The sequence below is a fragment of the Crinia signifera genome, chromosome 1 (genome assembly GCF_055691185.1).
Source record: "Crinia signifera chromosome 1, ASM5569118v1, whole genome shotgun sequence".
Lineage (NCBI taxonomy): Eukaryota > Metazoa > Chordata > Amphibia > Anura > Myobatrachidae > Crinia > Crinia signifera.
This window is the reverse complement of record NC_139217.1, coordinates 300854668-300868392: the sequence shown is the minus strand read 5'-3', so window position 1 is coordinate 300868392 and position 13725 is coordinate 300854668.

Below are 13725 nucleotides of genomic sequence, written 5' to 3'. Positions count from 1 at the left end.
TTCACGGCACCGCTAGGTGAAAAGTTTTTTTATTGACACATTTCAAAAAAAATATTAAACAAAGTAATTTGTGTTTATTTGTCATTCCTAGGTTTCATTTTGTGGTGAGGGACAGGATTCGCTTCTGTTTTTCCACATAAATGATGATTGAAAGCCACCAGCACTGGTGTTGCCTATTACTTTGACCATAAATAATTTGAGTTGGTCCTGGACCACCAATCCAGGGCACCCCTGCAAGTGTCCTGATGCACCCCTGGGTGCCTAGGCACACAGCTTGGGAACCACTGGTAGGGAGAAGCAGTTTAGCAATTATATTGACTTTATAAAACACAGTACGGAGACAGTTATATGTGTGAGCGCTGTGTCCTCCTTTCCAACTATGTGCAGCAGGTAATGTATGTTTGCCCTTATTAACTTCATTCATCCTATTGTAGCTTTTTAAAATATTGTATCTGTATTTTCACCAGGTATGGAGCTTATTGCTTATTTATGTTATAATCAAGCACAATGTAATTGTAACCATATTTGCAGCCCTCACATGATCATATGCCGAAAACAACTTCTCATATATCATTTTCAGCACTTTATAATAATAATAATAATAATAATAATAATAACAACAACACAGATCTGCACTATATAGTCAATGCACCCAAGACTATCTGTCTTGCGATACGTGAATGCGCATCGGGATCGCAAGCAGATTGTAAGGGTTAAAACCCTTGCGATCTGCTTGCGATACCGACACGATGTTGACTATATCGTCAACATCGGAAGGCATATTGTACCGTGTGTACACACTATAAGATATGCCTTCCGACGTTGACGATATAGTCAGCATCGTGTTGGCATTGCATGCAGATCGCAAGGGTTTTAACCTTCTTGGGTGCATTGACTATATAGTGCAGATCTGCACTATATAGTCAAAATTATGCGACTGCATGCATGCCGTGCGATGCGAGTCCCGATACGATCTGATCGCATCGGGACTCGCATAGCATGGCATATCTCACCGTGTGTACACACCATTACACATTAAACCTTTAAAACACAACACGTCCTCCTCCAACAATATCAAACACCTGAAACACAGTGCACACCTTTCACATAATCAGTGGGTGTGGTATGATATGTCAACCCTCATAACATTATTGACCATGTGGACATTAATCATGTAGACAGTGATGGCATGTCATCATTTTAGAATGTAGACATTTTGTTCTGAAGATCCAGCGTTGACTTACCTGCTTCTTATGGCTACAACGGCTCCAGTGCAGCTTTTGGCTTGAAACATTATATGTTGGCATTCAGTGTTGGTTGTTCTGTTGGGGCTGCAGCACAATACAAAAATGAAATAAGGGAGCCACGCCAACTCCCTAGCAAACGCTGCACAGAATCGCTGGCCAGAACTCAGAGAGAAGCCAATGTGAAACAGATGCAACAGACTGGGTAACACCAGTGTTGGGTCATCAGTATGCCCTACAGTGACTGTAGCCAACATACCTCTAATGGCTAGTTATAGCACTGCCCTATCTATGACTAATGAGTATGGGGGAGGACAGAGTGTACAAAACATGGGTGCAGTGTGTGTGGTGTGGACCCCCTAGACCCAGGAGCCTGTGTGCACCACACACATTGCACCCATTAATGTATGTGTTTTTGCGTGTGTGTGTGTGTGTGTGTGTGTGGGCATCTAGTATGACTCTTAAATTTCAGTATTGGACTGCACTGAAGTCACAACACAGCAGCCAATACTGTATGTCAACATATCAACATATTAATGTTGACCTAATGACTAGATCCCAATATCAGTTGACCAAAACACACTACAACCTCCATCCCCATAGAATATTAAATCCATAAAACATGAAGCACCCGCACTCCACATCACTTCCCCAAAACACAGTCCACCCAAAACATCAACACATTTTCAAAACACAATACCCCCTTCTTCCACACGATCCTGTTATGTGCCCATGGCGGTGGAACATAACAAGCCTACCTCATACAAAGTGTGATGTAATCCGTTAGATGCAGCAGTAGTCCCTTAAGTATTTTTTTATTTTTTATTCAAAGTAAGGGAAGAAATAAGTCTGGGGGTGCCACGCCTAGCACCTCAGGCTCCTCTAACAGTGCATGTTTTCCAGATCACCTAATTGGTGCACAGATATATCCATTAGTGGCTAAGACATTTTTAAAAGTTGCACAAGTTGTGTTAATTTATTAATTTGTGATAATGAGATCTTTAAAACATGAACGTTTAGGGTACCCTGAAGCCCAAGCTTGGTAACCACTGGTATATAGCATAGACTGATGGGGAGAGAGTCTCTCTGAGTTGACCATTAAAAATGACAACTGCTCGACTCAGGGGCACATGTGATACGGTGTACAATGCCGGGGCCACGCTGCTGGAAAGGCAGAGACTATGCAGCGCAGGGAGTGCTTTTCTGAGCCTCCCGCAAGCCACGACTGCCTGTCAGATCCGGTGCTCCCCACAGACTCTGTCAGCACTGGTTAACATTTTCCGTGGGTGCTCAGGCCCTGGAGCACCCACGGAATCGGCGCCTATGCCTGGGTGCCCGCCTGATGGTGGAAACGGCGAGTGTGACCATTAAAAACGGCGGGCTCGCCTCAAAATGCAGCGAACCTCGCCATTTAAGGGGTCCTCGCCGTCCTCTCACAGCGAGGATTTGGCCCTTACATTGAATGCAGTGAAGGGGTTTGACGACGAGGATGGCTTGTTTTTGGCGAGGAAAAGCCATCTTTACCGGCCGCATTTAATACCCCTCATAGATATAGATTTCCAGTGACAGGTTCTTTTGCGGCTTCCCCAGATTTGCTCTATTACTCTGCAGAGCAAGGGAATTAAATTGTACAATGGAAAAAAAAGTTAGACGGGGCTTCTGCTCATTGCAACTGCTGGCCCTGTATCTCTTATATATTTAGCCAGATCTGTCACTCATCCCCTGTGTAGCTAACGTTCCCGCCCAGCAGCATACACAAACCCACCCCCCCCTAGGGAAAAGACCAGTGTTTTCTGTGTATGTTTTCATGTGTATAACGTTACACCCCCTTGACATCACCTCCCCCTGCCCAGCCAGGGCTACAGTACACGCCCACCATCCACCATTACTCCACAGCCACCATCCACCATTACTCCTGCACCACCCCCTCTGCCAGCACCCCCCCCCCGGACACTTGCGACCCCCTCCCGCGATTCGCGGGACCACCGTGATCCCCACTCCTGCGATTCACGGGACCCCCGCGATCTCCCCTCCCACGATTCACGGAATCCCGCGACCCCACCCTCCAGCGATTTACGGGACCGCCATCAATGCCAACCATCGATGGCATCTGCACCAATGCCTATCCCTACTCAGCAACAGCTAAAAACCTTTACTACCCCTCATGCCCACACACCTTTTTCACTGCCCTGCCTCCTGTTCTCCTGCCCCGTAACTTACGCCAGTGAGGACCTGCTCACCCTGTGTTGCCCACATTCCCCTATCATGCTTTACCACCCAGCCTCCTGCTCGCATGCACCCTAACTCCCACCCAGTAGGAGGATACACTGACTCAGGGGCACCATCATGTACTCCTGTGCTGCCACGCTGGACCCTCACCCACTGGCAGAAGCTGCACAGTGTCCCCCACCCTCCTCTTTAGTCCCCCGTATGCCCACACACCCCTATCACTACCAGCTTCCTGCTTTCTTGAAGCGTAACTTCCACCACTGGGGAGTCGCTGACGCTGTGTTGCCCACATACCCCTGCCATGCCTTATAGCCCAGCCTCCTGCTCTCATGCACCCTAACTCCCACCCAGTAGGAGGAGACACTGACTCAGGGGCACCATCATGTACTCCTGTGCTGCCACGCTGGACCATCACCCACTGGCAGAAGCTGCACAGTGTCCCCCATCCTCCTCTTTAGTCCCCCGTATGCCCACACACCCCTATCACTACCAGCTTCCTGCTTTCCTGAACCTGCTGGACCCTCACCCACTGGCAGAAGCTGCCCAGTGTCCCCCACCCTCCTCTTTAGTCCCCCTTATGCCCAGTTGCCCACACACCCCTATCACTACCCAGCCTCCTGTTTTCCTGTGTCATGACCTCCGCCAGTGGGGAGCCGCTGACTCAAAAACACCCTACTATACTATTGCACAGACACACCCACACCTCAACAACACGCACGCACAGCCCCCCCCACACCCACAAATGTCACTGTACCCTTCACACTATCAATGTACATCTTACTCTGTAACCGCTTTTTAATTAAACAAAAGAATAAACACCCCCTTCCAAATCATATGCTCTCTATTTAACACATTTCACCTATAACTCAAGTTGCGATACAGGCCATCTTTCATTCAATTCTAACCATATTTCTCACAATACAAACGTTCACAAATTAAGGGGGAGCAGCCCCTTACGCCGGTGTGAAGAGCGCCCGTAGGGCGCGATGAATCACCTAGTATGTCTGATATATTACATAAAAATACAATGCACTTTGTATGAGGCAAACTCACTCTAAAATCAAGAATCTGGAAACGTTTTCTAGAATCATATGTCTTTAATAAATCTTGTGAAGGAAAAACAGTTGCCTAGCCAGCAGACTCTTCTATGGTCCTGCAAATAACAGCATTTTGGAATTGGGGGTCTAGATATGTGCAGTTGGGATACCCCCATGGGTGTGGTATGGCGGTCCGACAGGGTGGATCCCGACGGTCAGTATCCTGTCGTCGGAATCCCAACTGCAGGTGCTCTGGACACGGGGGGTGAGCGCAAAGAAACCCTTTGTGGGCTCGCTGCGCTCGCCATGCTGCGCTCGCCATGCTGCGCTCGCCACGCTGCGGGCTCGGTGGCTCACTTTGCTCACCACAAGTTCTATTCTCCCTCTATGGGGGTTGTAGATCACCACAAGGGAGCATAGCCCCTGTAAATCAGGATCCCCCCTGTCGGAGCACCGACAGGACGACCCAAGCAATAAGTCAACATTTTCCATGTTGACGTGAAAAATGTTGACATGAGTTTTTCAAGTTTTTTCATACTTTACCATCCAAGTGGACATAGGGCTAGATTCTAATAGTGGGCTGAGTGTAGTGAAGCATAGTTCCTGTAGCAAGGTGAGCGCAGCGAGCTATGCGAGGGGAAGCTGTATACTTATACGGCGTCCATGTCGACATAGACACCAAAAATGTGCAAAACTCATGGTAAGCCTATTGCTTATGTCAGTCTTTTGATCATGTCAACCTAAAGCTGTGTACACATGCTTCAATTTTTGGCTATTTTCGATTCAATTTTGCTTATAGAAGCAAAATCGAATCCACATCGAATGGTTTTTGTGTCACTTTCGATCTACATTCGATTCGATGCGTGCTCCCGTTTTCTCAAAATCAAACAGAAAAATCTACTGTGCAGCCAAGGAAATATCGAATTTGATCCAGTAAATCGAATGTGTACAATGTACCATGAATGTAAATCGAATTCGATATCAAATGCAAAGGTACAGATCTAATGCCAAATTGAATGGGAAGATCTAATGCCAGATCTAATAGAAAATCAAATCTACCATCAAATCTAAAGCAAAACGAAGTGTGTGTACAGTGCTTAAGGTATGTCAACCTTTGTAATGTGTTGACATATGGCCTTTCAACATAATGACTGCCAACTTTTTTAGTGTCGACCCTATGACCCATAGCCATGTGTAAGAGGAGGCAGTATAGAGTAGTGTAGATGATGGAAAATGTATATAGGGCAGAGGTTCCCAAACTTTTTTGAATCACGGCACCCTTCAGCATCAAAAGAATTTCACAGCACCCCTAGGCCGAATGTTAATGATTGATAAATTCAGAAAAAAATATTTAATTAAGTAAATTGTGTTTATAGGTCATCCTTAGGGTCAGTTACATGGTAAGAGACAGTGGGTGACATTTATTAGAGATCGATGTTGGGTTTTTGGCGATTAATATCGCAAAAACGGTTGTTTTTTCATTTTTTTCCCAAATCGACTACTTAATAGGTGGCGATTTGCGGCATAAATCGCACTTTTTGCCGCGAAATCGCACTTTCTGAAAGTGCGATTTTTTTTACCTCCGGAATTCGCATCCAGATGTTTTCCCCATTGAAAAATATACAATTCGCATTTTTAATGAGATGCGAATTTGGAAATCGCCCAAAAAAATGGTCTAAAGTAAAAAAAAAAAAAATAGACCTGATCCTGACTGGCGATTTTGTCAGAACCATGCACAGATCATTGTGATCTGTGTATGGTTCTTTGGTAAAATATGTGTAAAAGTAAAAAAATAAATTGGCGTGAGGTCCCCCCTCCTGTACATAACCAGCCCCGGGCTCATTGCGCCGGACCTGGTTCCAAAAATACAGGGGACAAAAAATCTGGGGGTCCCCCGTATTTTGAAACCAGCACCCGGCTCCAACAGCCCGCAGTGTCATGCCACAGCCGGGGGACACTTTTTACACAAGGTCCCCCGGCCGTACCATGAGCACCGTGGCTGGTCAGCCTTGGACGAGGTACCTGGAGGAGTGGGGACCCCCCCAATAAAGGGGTCCCCCCCCCCAGGCTTCACCCGTCCAGGGCTGAAGCCCGGGGCTGTCACCGGCGTCCCTGGCCATTGGACGCCGGCCTGATAGGGTTAAATTCACATTCCTAACATTGCTTAATACAGGAGAAATACAAGTGCCAGCAGACCTCCCCCGCATGCTGGGACTTGGAGAACCACAAGTCCCAGCATGCGGGGCATTAATGGCCCCGCTGGGACTTGTAGTCCACCTGTAAAAAGAATGTTAAAATAAAGCACACACACAGAAAAGTAAAACTTTATTACATACACACATCCACACACCTCACTTTTACACCGCTATACATACCGATCCAGGATCCAGCGCTGGTCTCTCTGCAGCAGAGCCGGTCAGCCCGCACTATCAGCGGGGACAACCGGCTGTCTCCGATGCAGCTAACAGCTTCTGTTGCACTGTCCCAGCGCGACACAGGCTGAGAGCGTGATTGGGCGATGCGTCTCCATGGAGACGCATAGCTCAGCCCTGATTGGCTGAGCTATGCGTCTCCATGGAGACACATAAGCCGGAGACGCTCTCAGCCTGTGTCGCGCTGGGACAGCGCGACAGAAGCTGTTAGCTGCATCGGAGACAGCCGGTTGTCCCCGCTGATAGTGCGGGCTGACCGGCTCTGCTGCAGAGAGACCAGCGCTGGATCCTGGATCGGTATGTATAGCGGTGTAAAAGTGAGGTGTGTGGATGTGTGTATGTAATAAAGTTTTATGGTTATGTACAGGACAATTTATTTATTTTTTTTAATCACAAAATCGCACATTTTAACAAAATCGCACCTTTTCATGACTAAAAAAATCACACTTTTCACCCCGAAAATCGCCCTACATCGCACTTTCTCGCACTTTTCATGCCGGAATACACACCTCATTAAATATGTGATTTCTGGGAAAAAATGTGATTTAAAAAAACGGCGATACAGGGCGATTTGAGCAAAAATAGCATTTTCGGAAAAAACCGTCAACACAATAAATCTCGCCCAGTGGGTGAGATTTAATAGGATGAGAAAGTGAGAGATTTGGTAAGAAATCTCCATTTTTTTTTAAAGCGGCAATCATATACACCAGTTTGATATTGAAGTGTAAATGATTGCCGCTTTAAAAAAACCCTGGAGATTTCTCACCAAATCTCTCACTTTCTGAATCTCTCATTCTATAATTTTACCCAATATTTGCTACTGTTTGTCCACGTTATCATTGACAACTCTGGTTTCGCCTGTGATATTGATCATAAATCCTTTTAATTGGTCCTGGGTCACCAACTCAGGGCACCCCTGAAAGTGTCCTGAGGCACCCCAGGGTGCCACTGCACACAGTTTGGGAACCACTGATATATGGGATAAAACTGTGAAATGATATGTTGGGTGCATAAAGAATTACAGGTCTTAGTAGCAGTCAAGGTACACTTGCCAAAATTGTACAGGTGGGAATAATCATTTTAGATATAGAATTATTGAAGATAAATGACATATCTATCTTTCTATGAGAAATACTATTTAATACAGTTGTTATAAAACCCAGTGAGTATTATGCTACATCATTAGAAGTCATACCTACTTTGTAAAGACAAATCGTGTTGATTTTTGCTCTGATTTGATGCCTTATTGCTATAGGAAGTACTGTATGATCACATTCACATAGAAGCAATGTAATCAGATAAGCTCTCTGTAATGTACACTACGGAACACAGAACACAAGACAGGTTGTTGTCTGCCACCTTGAGGTAATAGAAGAAAGTGCATTTTGAATATTTATAATTCATTTTGGAAGTCTACAATTGTAGTATAACTGCCCTTCATCACCCCTAATTGCTGTAACACAATTAGCAAATTTACTTATGAGTGTTTTGACTTGATTTGCATGATGTCATTTGATTGTGTATATTACTGAATGTCACGGCTGACATTACAAATTTTGGGGCCCGGGACTGACAATATCAGCAGGACCCCCCAACAATACTGTATCTGAAGTACCTGTTCCACGGGCAGGCTGGCTGGGGTGGCAAAACGCTGATCCTGATCCAGAAGATGGATCCATTCCAGGCACTGGTGGCAGGCTGCTTCTTACTCCCTCCCTTGTTACACCAGTGGCACCAGCTCCTCGTCCGGGCTCCGGCTATCGCGCGGCGAGATGTTGTCACGTCACACTTGTGGGGGCTTTCTGTGGGGGCTCTTGGCTGTCCTGCCTGTTTTTTGTTTTCCAGAGTAAACAATATCCCTTTATTAGGTCCGACATAATATCACACACATTTGGACTCAATAAAAGAACAGATTGTTGCATTGTTTTTCAAATATAAGGTATTAGGTTAAGAACTTTGTATTCCTAGATGGCTGTGTACAAGTAGCATTGTTGATAAAACATTTGGAACATTTGGATGGATAACCTGTAATGCCTATGCTTTATCCAAGACCAGTTCTTCTCGGGTGGAGATACCCCAGGGGCAAACTCAGGACTTTCAGAAGGGAGTTTCCAGAGGGGCGGAGCAAAGCACGGAGACGGACACTTAGGTGACCCAGTATATGCTGGGAGAGTTAAAGTATTATAGATAGACCAAATGTATATAAATAATAATAATAATAATAATAATAATAATATATATACATACACACACACACACAGACATACATATAAATATATATACATATATATATATATATATATATATATATAGACACTTGAATAATCCAAAAAGGCTTTATTGAAGACAAGCAACGTTTCAATACTTGCGTATTATCGTCAGGCTCAATATAAAAACAGATCACAACCATTTAAATAACCCCAGGTGTATGTCACGTGGGCCAGAGGATAAACCTCCCATCCCACGTGATGCGTGCTATCACTCACCTGTGTCCTGTTGCTCCGCCTTTCTGGGCGTATTCCTCAAGCACAGGTGGGTGAATCCATCATCTTGCTATGCAGGTGTAAAACTACACTGAATATTTTGCAGACAAAAACAAATATAAGGCAATATACATATATGACCAGCAATCTATTTGATCACTGTATCACAAACTATTCACACATATGAACAAAAAGTGATATGACAAAAACAATCAACCTGTGAAAAAAACGTGAAAAACATGTGTGGACATACAGGTATCAAAAATATACAGTACATACAGAATGTCAATCAGACAAAAAGAGCTTGTAATTTACTCAGTGCAGTTTATTACTCCTCTGTGAGCCGAGGAGGAAAATGTTAGCTAGTATCACTAATATCATAGTTATATGGGCATCTTTTAATTTACCCAACTGCTACTGATACAGGCGTAATATGGGAACACTCCCATCTAGCTGATCGGACCTGAGTACTTCTATGAATACAACTATGAGTGTCGTTATATCAAAATATTGATGCCAGAATATTCATTCAGGCCATTGGGTGTAACTGTGCCTAGTTTGGCTATCCAGCGAGCTTCACATTTAAGCAATAGAAGACCCCGATTCCCTCCCCGAATGGACGGGGGTATGTGGTCTATCATTCGATATTTAATCGATGATAGACTATGTTTAGCCTGGAGAAAGTGTCTAGCGACCGGTTGGTCGCTAGACCCTTTAGCTATAGCCTTGCGGATCGATGATCTGTGGGCTGTCATCCGTTCCTTAAACGGTCTCTCCGTCTTCCCTATATAGGAGAGACCGCAAGGACAGACGATCTGATATACAGTGTAAGGGGTATTGCAAGTGAGGAGGTGTCGGATGGCAATGGGTTTCCCGGTTTGAGGGTGATTAAAATTAGATCCAGGGATGAGAAAACTACAGGTGGTGCAGATGCATCTAATACACCCTGTTCTGCTGGACTGTCTATCTGGTACATAAGGGGAGGCATCAGATTTGACCAAAATGTCTCTGATGCTTTTAGACCTCTTATAGCTTGGCATAAGAGTAGTATGTTTGAGGCCGATGCTCGCATCCGCTTGTACCAATGGCCAATGTTTACACACCTTTTCTGTAGTTACGGGACTAAGGCTGTCGTAGGTGGTTACCCATGGCAACCGTGTTCCCGAAATTTCTTCCCTTTTCTTTTTGGTCAGTAAGTCCTGCCTGTTTAGGGCCAACACTCTCTGTTTGGTAGCTCTCAATTCGTCAAACGGGTATCACCGTTGTGCAAATCGGGCTATCATATCCTCCATCTGGGAATCAGCTACAACAGGGTCTGATACTATGCGTTTAACCCTAAGGAGTTGAGAATAAGGGAGACTGCGTACAGTGGCTCTAGGGTGGCAGCTATGGTATTCCAATAAATTGTTACGATCAGATGGCTCGGAAAACAGGCTGGTGGACAGTTTACCTTATATATATACAGGGGCGTCAACAGCAGTGTAGACCCCTGGGGATAGCAATGTATTGGGGCCCCTACCGATCCTCCAGCGGTAGGGGTGGGGGAAGCTTTGATGTCCCGCGGGTGGTAGGGGGTATTATATCAACTGCTCAGCATGTAGGGCCTAGATCAGTAATTTCCACTAATTACCCCTTTACTGCACAGATGGTGGGAGGTGGGGTGGGAGAAGGGGGCATTGGGCTGAATGAAGGGGCCCTGACACATAGGGGGACATTTACCAATATGAAAAACCTAGTTTTTCGTATTGGTATTTCCCCTACGGTTGCATACGACTGTTTTAGTCGTATGCAAAGTCGTGTTCCGGAGGGGAAATTACAAAGCAGTCAGATACGACTGCTTTGTAACCCTCCGATGGTGTAACCATCCGTATTAGCGGCCGTATATACGGCTGCTAATACGAATTATTTCTAGCAGTCTGCACGGATCAGTCAGATCCGTGCAGGCTGCAAGGTGTAAAAAAAAATAGAAAAATTTAATAAATAAAAAAAAAAAACAGCGTGGGATCCCCCCCACAGCTGTAACCAGCACCAGCCGTACGGTACTCTGTGTACATCGTGCGGCTCCGCCTCCCGAATGCCGCTATTGGCCGCCTTGCGGCCTAGCGGCTCCTGATTGGCCGCTAGGCTGCAAGGCAGCCAATAGCGGCATTCGGGAGGCGGAGCCGCACGATGTACACAGAGTACCGTACGGCTCCCTGTTCGCTTGGTTTCGGGCTGTCGGTTTGTTTTTTTGCCAAGACACTTACCTGGACTACGTCGCGCTGGGACAGGTGAGTATGGTTTCCTTCCACAGCTCCACATGGATTTCGTCGGATCCGGACGCCATCGCCGACAGCGACGTCGACTTGAAGAAGGACGTCGACATGGATCCAGAAGACGACACAGGACCAGGGCTACCTACGGAAAGAAGATAGGTAAGTATTAGTATGTGTGGGCTTTGTGTGTATTAAAGTTTTATTTTAAAAGTGTGTCAGTGTGTTTTGTGCACTATTTTTTTAACTGTGGAACTACAAGTGCCAGCGGGCCCTTTAATGCCCAGCAGGCTGGGACTTGTGGTTCTCCAAGTCCCAGCTTGCTGGGGAGGCTTGCTGGCACTTGTAGTGCCACAGTAAAAAACAATAGATTATTCTTTTTTTTACACCATAATCAGCCCGATGCCCACCGCCCAGGGGCATCGGGGACAGTACCAGGCTTCAGCCTGGTCAGGTAAGTCCTGGAGGGGGGGGACCCCTTCATTGGAGGGGTCCCCACTCCCCCAGGGCCCCTGGCCAGGCTGACCGGTCAGGGGGTTAATGTTTTGGCCGCGGGACCTTATATCATAAGTGTCCCCCGGCTGTGACATTACCCTGCTGGCTGGTTGTGCCTGGGACTGGTTCTTGAAATACGGGGGACCCCTAGTCATTTTGTCCCCCGTATTTTGGGAACCAGCCCCGGACCTGGAGCCTGGGGCTGGTTGTTAAAAATCGGGGAACCCCTATTTGTCGGGTTCCCTGATTTTTAATTACCGGCCCCAGCTCCTTCAGCCTGGTGCTGGTTACGGCTGTGGGGGGGACCCCACGCCGTTTTTTTTTTAAATTTATTTAATTTTTCTATTTTTTTACACCGCAGCCTGCACGGATCTGACTGATCCGTGCAGACTAAAACGCAAATAGAACAGGAAAATGGTGTTCTATTTTCCTGTCGTATTTGCGTGGGTGTTTCACACCACTTAGCAGCCGTATTATCAGTACGGCTGCTTAGTACATCAGGAATCACCATTCTTTTGAATGGTGATTTCTGTCGTATCCTATCGATGGTGTAGGACATTCGTATTTGTAAATACAAATACGAATGTTCCATCCCTAGGACTACGAATTGTTGTATTTTTAGGATTGTAAATCCCGAAAATACAAATTCGTAAAAAAAAGGTGTATTTCTCCCTACGAATACACCTTTTTTCTACGAATCCATTTTGGTAAATGTCCCCCATAATTTCCAGAGTGGTAGAGGATGTTTAATATGCAGAGGAGGGGTGTATAGTGGAGTGGGCTTATTATTCATAATTTTCTGGTGGGAGGACAGCTTGCTTGACTGTAGATATCTCCAGGTCCCAGCAATGTTATTATTTATTTATTTACAGTTTCTTATATAGCGCAGCATATTCCGTTGCACTTTACAATTGGAAACAACAGTGAGTAAACAAACTGGGTAGATACAAACCGACATGGAGGTAAGAGGGCCCTGCTCGCAAGCTTACAATCTATAGGGATAAATAGATTTCTTAGATTTTAATGGAATTAAAAACTAGAGAATCCCACCTACCAAATGGTACTGGGGACTAGTAGAAACCCCCCTTTGTGCACCACTGACCAAGTTGGTCGACAAGCATTAGGTCAACATGCAGATAGGTCGACATGAGTTTAGGTCGACATGGGTTAGGTCCACAGGGTCATTAGGTCGACATGGGTTAGGTCCACGGGGTCATTAGGTCGACATGGTTTATTTTAATGTTTTTTTGAGCAGACATGTGCCAACAGGCAGTATTTTATGCCCTACTATCCACTAGGATGTGGTAGAAGAACAAAATAGTGTGCCAAGCGTAGCAGTGGTACGTTTCGGTGTGCATGTTGACATGACATTTGCCAACACGCGGTATTTCATGCCCTACCATCCACTAGGGTGTGGTGGGAGAATAAAATAGTGTCCAAAGCATGGCGAGCACAGCAAGCCATGGGAGGGGATGCAGTTGTACGTTTTAGTGCTTTTGTTGACTGTGTCGACATAAGGATAAAAAAAAACAAATACCATGTCGACTTTTTCA